The sequence below is a fragment of the Mytilus trossulus genome, chromosome 8 (assembly GCF_036588685.1).
Source record: "Mytilus trossulus isolate FHL-02 chromosome 8, PNRI_Mtr1.1.1.hap1, whole genome shotgun sequence".
NCBI classification, from domain to species: domain Eukaryota; kingdom Metazoa; phylum Mollusca; class Bivalvia; order Mytilida; family Mytilidae; genus Mytilus; species Mytilus trossulus.
Genome location: NC_086380.1, coordinates 45586204 through 45592385, shown reverse-complemented (window position 1 = coordinate 45592385; position 6182 = coordinate 45586204). Strand labels below are relative to the sequence as shown.

Sequence of the window (6182 nt, the reverse complement as noted above, 5' to 3'; positions counted from 1 at the left end):
CAATGGATAAGGCACCAGCCTCCTAAGCCGGGGATTGCGGGTTCGAGTCCCGTCGGAGGTAGACAATTTTTACTACCCTCACAACATAGTCTGCCTAAATGCACTTTTTCACAAAGATCCGTAAATAAAAATGCTGTTATTGTAGCTACATAACGGCATTTGAAATTAGTTTTGTGCTTCGAAAGACTTACCAAACATGCAGCCACAACCTTTCAGCGTCCTCGAATTCACCCTAGCGTCGCTATGACAATATTCAACAATAGAAAGGATCGACGTACTTCCTTGTGAAGTCAGACTTCAGTCAAAGCGCAATTAAACGATTGTAAACTGAATATTTCGTGTTTGTTTTCCTAATTTGACAAATTTACCGGTAAAGTTATATTACGACTTGTAGTGACTTAGAAATTCGTCTGTCGACCTTTTTATAACAGTTTTATCAAGGTAAATATGAACATGCAGGGACACAATAAAATGAAGGGTAAAACGAAAAAAAAGAGAACAGGTGAAGGAGGAAGAAGATAGGAACAGACACAGACAATTATAAAAAGGAATGTCTACAACACCCGGTATTCCCAGGCGGTCACCCATCCAAGTACTAACCGAGCTCGACGCTGCTTAACTGCGGTGATCGGACGAGAACCGGTGTGTTCAGCGTGATATGGTCGTAGACACTAAAGTGACTAAAATAAAGGCATATAAAGCTAAGAACGCCGGAAGTATATCATGTATATGGAATCATCACTTTGATATTGAAAATAGAATCTGTTTAATTTCGGCATGAGATTTTTATACAGAAAACTTCTGAAACTGATGAAATTGATACAGATATGAGATCAATCGATGAAATACAGTTTGTATTTGTAGTTTCTGTCCTCATTATTATTAATTTTCAAGTTCACTAGAATGTTGATTTCAAGGATATGTGCGAATTTACAGAAACGACGCCCACGAATGACATGGGTATTTAAATGCACAACTACATACGCCTCCGTGGCCCAATGGATAAGGCACCAGCCTCCTAAGCCGGGGATTGCGGGTTCGAGTCCCGTCGGAGGTAGACAATTTTTACTACCCTCACAACATAGTCTGCCTAAATGCACTTTTTCACAAAGATCCGTAAATAAAAATGCTGTTATTGTAGCTACATAACGGCATTTGAAATTAGTTTTGTGCTTCGAAAGACTTACCAAACATGCAGCCACAACCTTTCAGCGTCCTCGAATTCACCCTAGCGTCGCTATGACAATATTCAACAATAGAAAGGATCGACGTACTTCCTTGTGAAGTCAGACTTCAGTCAAAGCGCAATTAAACGATTGTAAACTGAATATTTCGTGTTTGTTTTCCTAATTTGACAAATTTACCGGTAAAGTTATATTACGACTTGTAGTGACTTAGAAATTCGTCTGTCGACCTTTTTATAACAGTTTTATCAAGGTAAATATGAACATGCAGGGACACAATAAAATGAAGGGTAAAACGAAAAAAAAGAGAACAGGTGAAGGAGGAAGAAGATAGGAACAGACACAGACAATTATAAAAAGGAATGTCTACAACACCCGGTATTCCCAGGCGGTCACCCATCCAAGTACTAACCGAGCTCGACGCTGCTTAACTGCGGTGATCGGACGAGAACCGGTGTGTTCAGCGTGATATGGTCGTAGACACTAAAGTGACTAAAATAAAGGCATATAAAGCTAAGAACGCCGGAAGTATATCATGTATATGGAATCATCACTTTGATATTGAAAATAGAATCTGTTTAATTTCGGCATGAGATTTTTATACAGAAAACTTCTGAAACTGATGAAATTGATACAGATATGAGATCAATCGATGAAATACAGTTTGTATTTGTAGTTTCTGTCCTCATTATTATTAATTTTCAAGTTCACTAGAATGTTGATTTCAAGGATATGTGCGAATTTACAGAAACGACGCCCACGAATGACATGGGTATTTAAATGCACAACTACATACGCCTCCGTGGCCCAATGGATAAGGCACCAGCCTCCTAAGCCGGGGATTGCGGGTTCGAGTCCCGTCGGAGGTAGACAATTTTTACTACCCTCACAACATAGTCTGCCTAAATGCACTTTTTCACAAAGATCCGTAAATAAAAATGCTGTTATTGTAGCTACATAACGGCATTTGAAATTAGTTTTGTGCTTCGAAAGACTTACCAAACATGCAGCCACAACCTTTCAGCGTCCTCGAATTCACCCTAGCGTCGCTATGACAATATTCAACAATAGAAAGGATCGACGTACTTCCTTGTGAAGTCAGACTTCAGTCAAAGCGCAATTAAACGATTGTAAACTGAATATTTCGTGTTTGTTTTCCTAATTTGACAAATTTACCGGTAAAGTTATATTACGACTTGTAGTGACTTAGAAATTCGTCTGTCGACCTTTTTATAACAGTTTTATCAAGGTAAATATGAACATGCAGGGACACAATAAAATGAAGGGTAAAACGAAAAAAAAGAGAACAGGTGAAGGAGGAAGAAGATAGGAACAGACACAGACAATTATAAAAAGGAATGTCTACAACACCCGGTATTCCCAGGCGGTCACCCATCCAAGTACTAACCGAGCTCGACGCTGCTTAACTGCGGTGATCGGACGAGAACCGGTGTGTTCAGCGTGATATGGTCGTAGACACTAAAGTGACTAAAATAAAGGCATATAAAGCTAAGAACGCCGGAAGTATATCATGTATATGGAATCATCACTTTGATATTGAAAATAGAATCTGTTTAATTTCGGCATGAGATTTTTATACAGAAAACTTCTGAAACTGATGAAATTGATACAGATATGAGATCAATCGATGAAATACAGTTTGTATTTGTAGTTTCTGTCCTCATTATTATTAATTTTCAAGTTCACTAGAATGTTGATTTCAAGGATATGTGCGAATTTACAGAAACGACGCCCACGAATGACATGGGTATTTAAATGCACAACTACATACGCCTCCGTGGCCCAATGGATAAGGCACCAGCCTCCTAAGCCGGGGATTGCGGGTTCGAGTCCCGTCGGAGGTAGACAATTTTTACTACCCTCACAACATAGTCTGCCTAAATGCACTTTTTCACAAAGATCCGTAAATAAAAATGCTGTTATTGTAGCTACATAACGGCATTTGAAATTAGTTTTGTGCTTCGAAAGACTTACCAAACATGCAGCCACAACCTTTCAGCGTCCTCGAATTCACCCTAGCGTCGCTATGACAATATTCAACAATAGAAAGGATCGACGTACTTCCTTGTGAAGTCAGACTTCAGTCAAAGCGCAATTAAACGATTGTAAACTGAATATTTCGTGTTTGTTTTCCTAATTTGACAAATTTACCGGTAAAGTTATATTACGACTTGTAGTGACTTAGAAATTCGTCTGTCGACCTTTTTATAACAGTTTTATCAAGGTAAATATGAACATGCAGGGACACAATAAAATGAAGGGTAAAACGAAAAAAAAGAGAACAGGTGAAGGAGGAAGAAGATAGGAACAGACACAGACAATTATAAAAAGGAATGTCTACAACACCCGGTATTCCCAGGCGGTCACCCATCCAAGTACTAACCGAGCTCGACGCTGCTTAACTGCGGTGATCGGACGAGAACCGGTGTGTTCAGCGTGATATGGTCGTAGACACTAAAGTGACTAAAATAAAGGCATATAAAGCTAAGAACGCCGGAAGTATATCATGTATATGGAATCATCACTTTGATATTGAAAATAGAATCTGTTTAATTTCGGCATGAGATTTTTATACAGAAAACTTCTGAAACTGATGAAATTGATACAGATATGAGATCAATCGATGAAATACAGTTTGTATTTGTAGTTTCTGTCCTCATTATTATTAATTTTCAAGTTCACTAGAATGTTGATTTCAAGGATATGTGCGAATTTACAGAAACGACGCCCACGAATGACATGGGTATTTAAATGCACAACTACATACGCCTCCGTGGCCCAATGGATAAGGCACCAGCCTCCTAAGCCGGGGATTGCGGGTTCGAGTCCCGTCGGAGGTAGACAATTTTTACTACCCTCACAACATAGTCTGCCTAAATGCACTTTTTCACAAAGATCCGTAAATAAAAATGCTGTTATTGTAGCTACATAACGGCATTTGAAATTAGTTTTGTGCTTCGAAAGACTTACCAAACATGCAGCCACAACCTTTCAGCGTCCTCGAATTCACCCTAGCGTCGCTATGACAATATTCAACAATAGAAAGGATCGACGTACTTCCTTGTGAAGTCAGACTTCAGTCAAAGCGCAATTAAACGATTGTAAACTGAATATTTCGTGTTTGTTTTCCTAATTTGACAAATTTACCGGTAAAGTTATATTACGACTTGTAGTGACTTAGAAATTCGTCTGTCGACCTTTTTATAACAGTTTTATCAAGGTAAATATGAACATGCAGGGACACAATAAAATGAAGGGTAAAACGAAAAAAAAGAGAACAGGTGAAGGAGGAAGAAGATAGGAACAGACACAGACAATTATAAAAAGGAATGTCTACAACACCCGGTATTCCCAGGCGGTCACCCATCCAAGTACTAACCGAGCTCGACGCTGCTTAACTGCGGTGATCGGACGAGAACCGGTGTGTTCAGCGTGATATGGTCGTAGACACTAAAGTGACTAAAATAAAGGCATATAAAGCTAAGAACGCCGGAAGTATATCATGTATATGGAATCATCACTTTGATATTGAAAATAGAATCTGTTTAATTTCGGCATGAGATTTTTATACAGAAAACTTCTGAAACTGATGAAATTGATACAGATATGAGATCAATCGATGAAATACAGTTTGTATTTGTAGTTTCTGTCCTCATTATTATTAATTTTCAAGTTCACTAGAATGTTGATTTCAAGGATATGTGCGAATTTACAGAAACGACGCCCACGAATGACATGGGTATTTAAATGCACAACTACATACGCCTCCGTGGCCCAATGGATAAGGCACCAGCCTCCTAAGCCGGGGATTGCGGGTTCGAGTCCCGTCGGAGGTAGACAATTTTTACTACCCTCACAACATAGTCTGCCTAAATGCACTTTTTCACAAAGATCCGTAAATAAAAATGCTGTTATTGTAGCTACATAACGGCATTTGAAATTAGTTTTGTGCTTCGAAAGACTTACCAAACATGCAGCCACAACCTTTCAGCGTCCTCGAATTCACCCTAGCGTCGCTATGACAATATTCAACAATAGAAAGGATCGACGTACTTCCTTGTGAAGTCAGACTTCAGTCAAAGCGCAATTAAACGATTGTAAACTGAATATTTCGTGTTTGTTTTCCTAATTTGACAAATTTACCGGTAAAGTTATATTACGACTTGTAGTGACTTAGAAATTCGTCTGTCGACCTTTTTATAACAGTTTTATCAAGGTAAATATGAACATGCAGGGACACAATAAAATGAAGGGTAAAACGAAAAAAAAGAGAACAGGTGAAGGAGGAAGAAGATAGGAACAGACACAGACAATTATAAAAAGGAATGTCTACAACACCCGGTATTCCCAGGCGGTCACCCATCCAAGTACTAACCGAGCTCGACGCTGCTTAACTGCGGTGATCGGACGAGAACCGGTGTGTTCAGCGTGATATGGTCGTAGACACTAAAGTGACTAAAATAAAGGCATATAAAGCTAAGAACGCCGGAAGTATATCATGTATATGGAATCATCACTTTGATATTGAAAATAGAATCTGTTTAATTTCGGCATGAGATTTTTATACAGAAAACTTCTGAAACTGATGAAATTGATACAGATATGAGATCAATCGATGAAATACAGTTTGTATTTGTAGTTTCTGTCCTCATTATTATTAATTTTCAAGTTCACTAGAATGTTGATTTCAAGGATATGTGCGAATTTACAGAAACGACGCCCACGAATGACATGGGTATTTAAATGCACAACTACATACGCCTCCGTGGCCCAATGGATAAGGCACCAGCCTCCTAAGCCGGGGATTGCGGGTTCGAGTCCCGTCGGAGGTAGACAATTTTTACTACCCTCACAACATAGTCTGCCTAAATGCACTTTTTCACAAAGATCCGTAAATAAAAATGCTGTTATTGTAGCTACATAACGGCATTTGAAATTAGTTTTGTGCTTCGAAAGACTTACCAAACATGCAGCCAC

General features: G+C 38.9%; 12 non-coding genes across 12 annotated transcripts; 6 read left to right on the top strand and 6 right to left on the bottom strand.

Annotated features, from left to right (window-relative positions):
• Positions 1-551: 551 nt before the first annotated feature.
• Positions 552-670, bottom strand: LOC134682263 (5S ribosomal RNA). The gene has a single exon (XR_010100899.1). It is a non-coding gene; the product is annotated as a 5S ribosomal RNA (ribosomal RNA).
• Positions 671-984: 314 nt separating this feature from the next.
• On the top strand, positions 985-1057 carry Trnar-ccu (transfer RNA arginine (anticodon CCU)). The gene has a single exon. It is a non-coding gene; the product is annotated as a tRNA-Arg (tRNA).
• Positions 1058-1547: 490 nt separating this feature from the next.
• LOC134682262 (5S ribosomal RNA) lies at positions 1548-1666 on the bottom strand. The gene has a single exon (XR_010100898.1). It is a non-coding gene; the product is annotated as a 5S ribosomal RNA (ribosomal RNA).
• Positions 1667-1980: 314 nt separating this feature from the next.
• Positions 1981-2053, top strand: Trnar-ccu (transfer RNA arginine (anticodon CCU)). The gene has a single exon. It is a non-coding gene; the product is annotated as a tRNA-Arg (tRNA).
• A 490-nt stretch (positions 2054-2543) lies between these two features.
• LOC134682261 (5S ribosomal RNA) lies at positions 2544-2662 on the bottom strand. The gene has a single exon (XR_010100897.1). It is a non-coding gene; the product is annotated as a 5S ribosomal RNA (ribosomal RNA).
• A 314-nt stretch (positions 2663-2976) lies between these two features.
• Trnar-ccu (transfer RNA arginine (anticodon CCU)) lies at positions 2977-3049 on the top strand. The gene has a single exon. It is a non-coding gene; the product is annotated as a tRNA-Arg (tRNA).
• Positions 3050-3539: 490 nt separating this feature from the next.
• On the bottom strand, positions 3540-3658 carry LOC134682260 (5S ribosomal RNA). The gene has a single exon (XR_010100896.1). It is a non-coding gene; the product is annotated as a 5S ribosomal RNA (ribosomal RNA).
• A 314-nt stretch (positions 3659-3972) lies between these two features.
• Trnar-ccu (transfer RNA arginine (anticodon CCU)) lies at positions 3973-4045 on the top strand. Its single transcript has one exon. It is a non-coding gene; the product is annotated as a tRNA-Arg (tRNA).
• Positions 4046-4535: 490 nt separating this feature from the next.
• On the bottom strand, positions 4536-4654 carry LOC134682259 (5S ribosomal RNA). Its single transcript, XR_010100895.1, has one exon. It is a non-coding gene; the product is annotated as a 5S ribosomal RNA (ribosomal RNA).
• A 314-nt stretch (positions 4655-4968) lies between these two features.
• Positions 4969-5041, top strand: Trnar-ccu (transfer RNA arginine (anticodon CCU)). The gene has a single exon. It is a non-coding gene; the product is annotated as a tRNA-Arg (tRNA).
• Positions 5042-5531: 490 nt separating this feature from the next.
• On the bottom strand, positions 5532-5650 carry LOC134682258 (5S ribosomal RNA). Its single transcript, XR_010100894.1, has one exon. It is a non-coding gene; the product is annotated as a 5S ribosomal RNA (ribosomal RNA).
• Positions 5651-5964: 314 nt separating this feature from the next.
• Trnar-ccu (transfer RNA arginine (anticodon CCU)) lies at positions 5965-6037 on the top strand. The gene has a single exon. It is a non-coding gene; the product is annotated as a tRNA-Arg (tRNA).
• Positions 6038-6182: the final 145 nt, after the last annotated feature.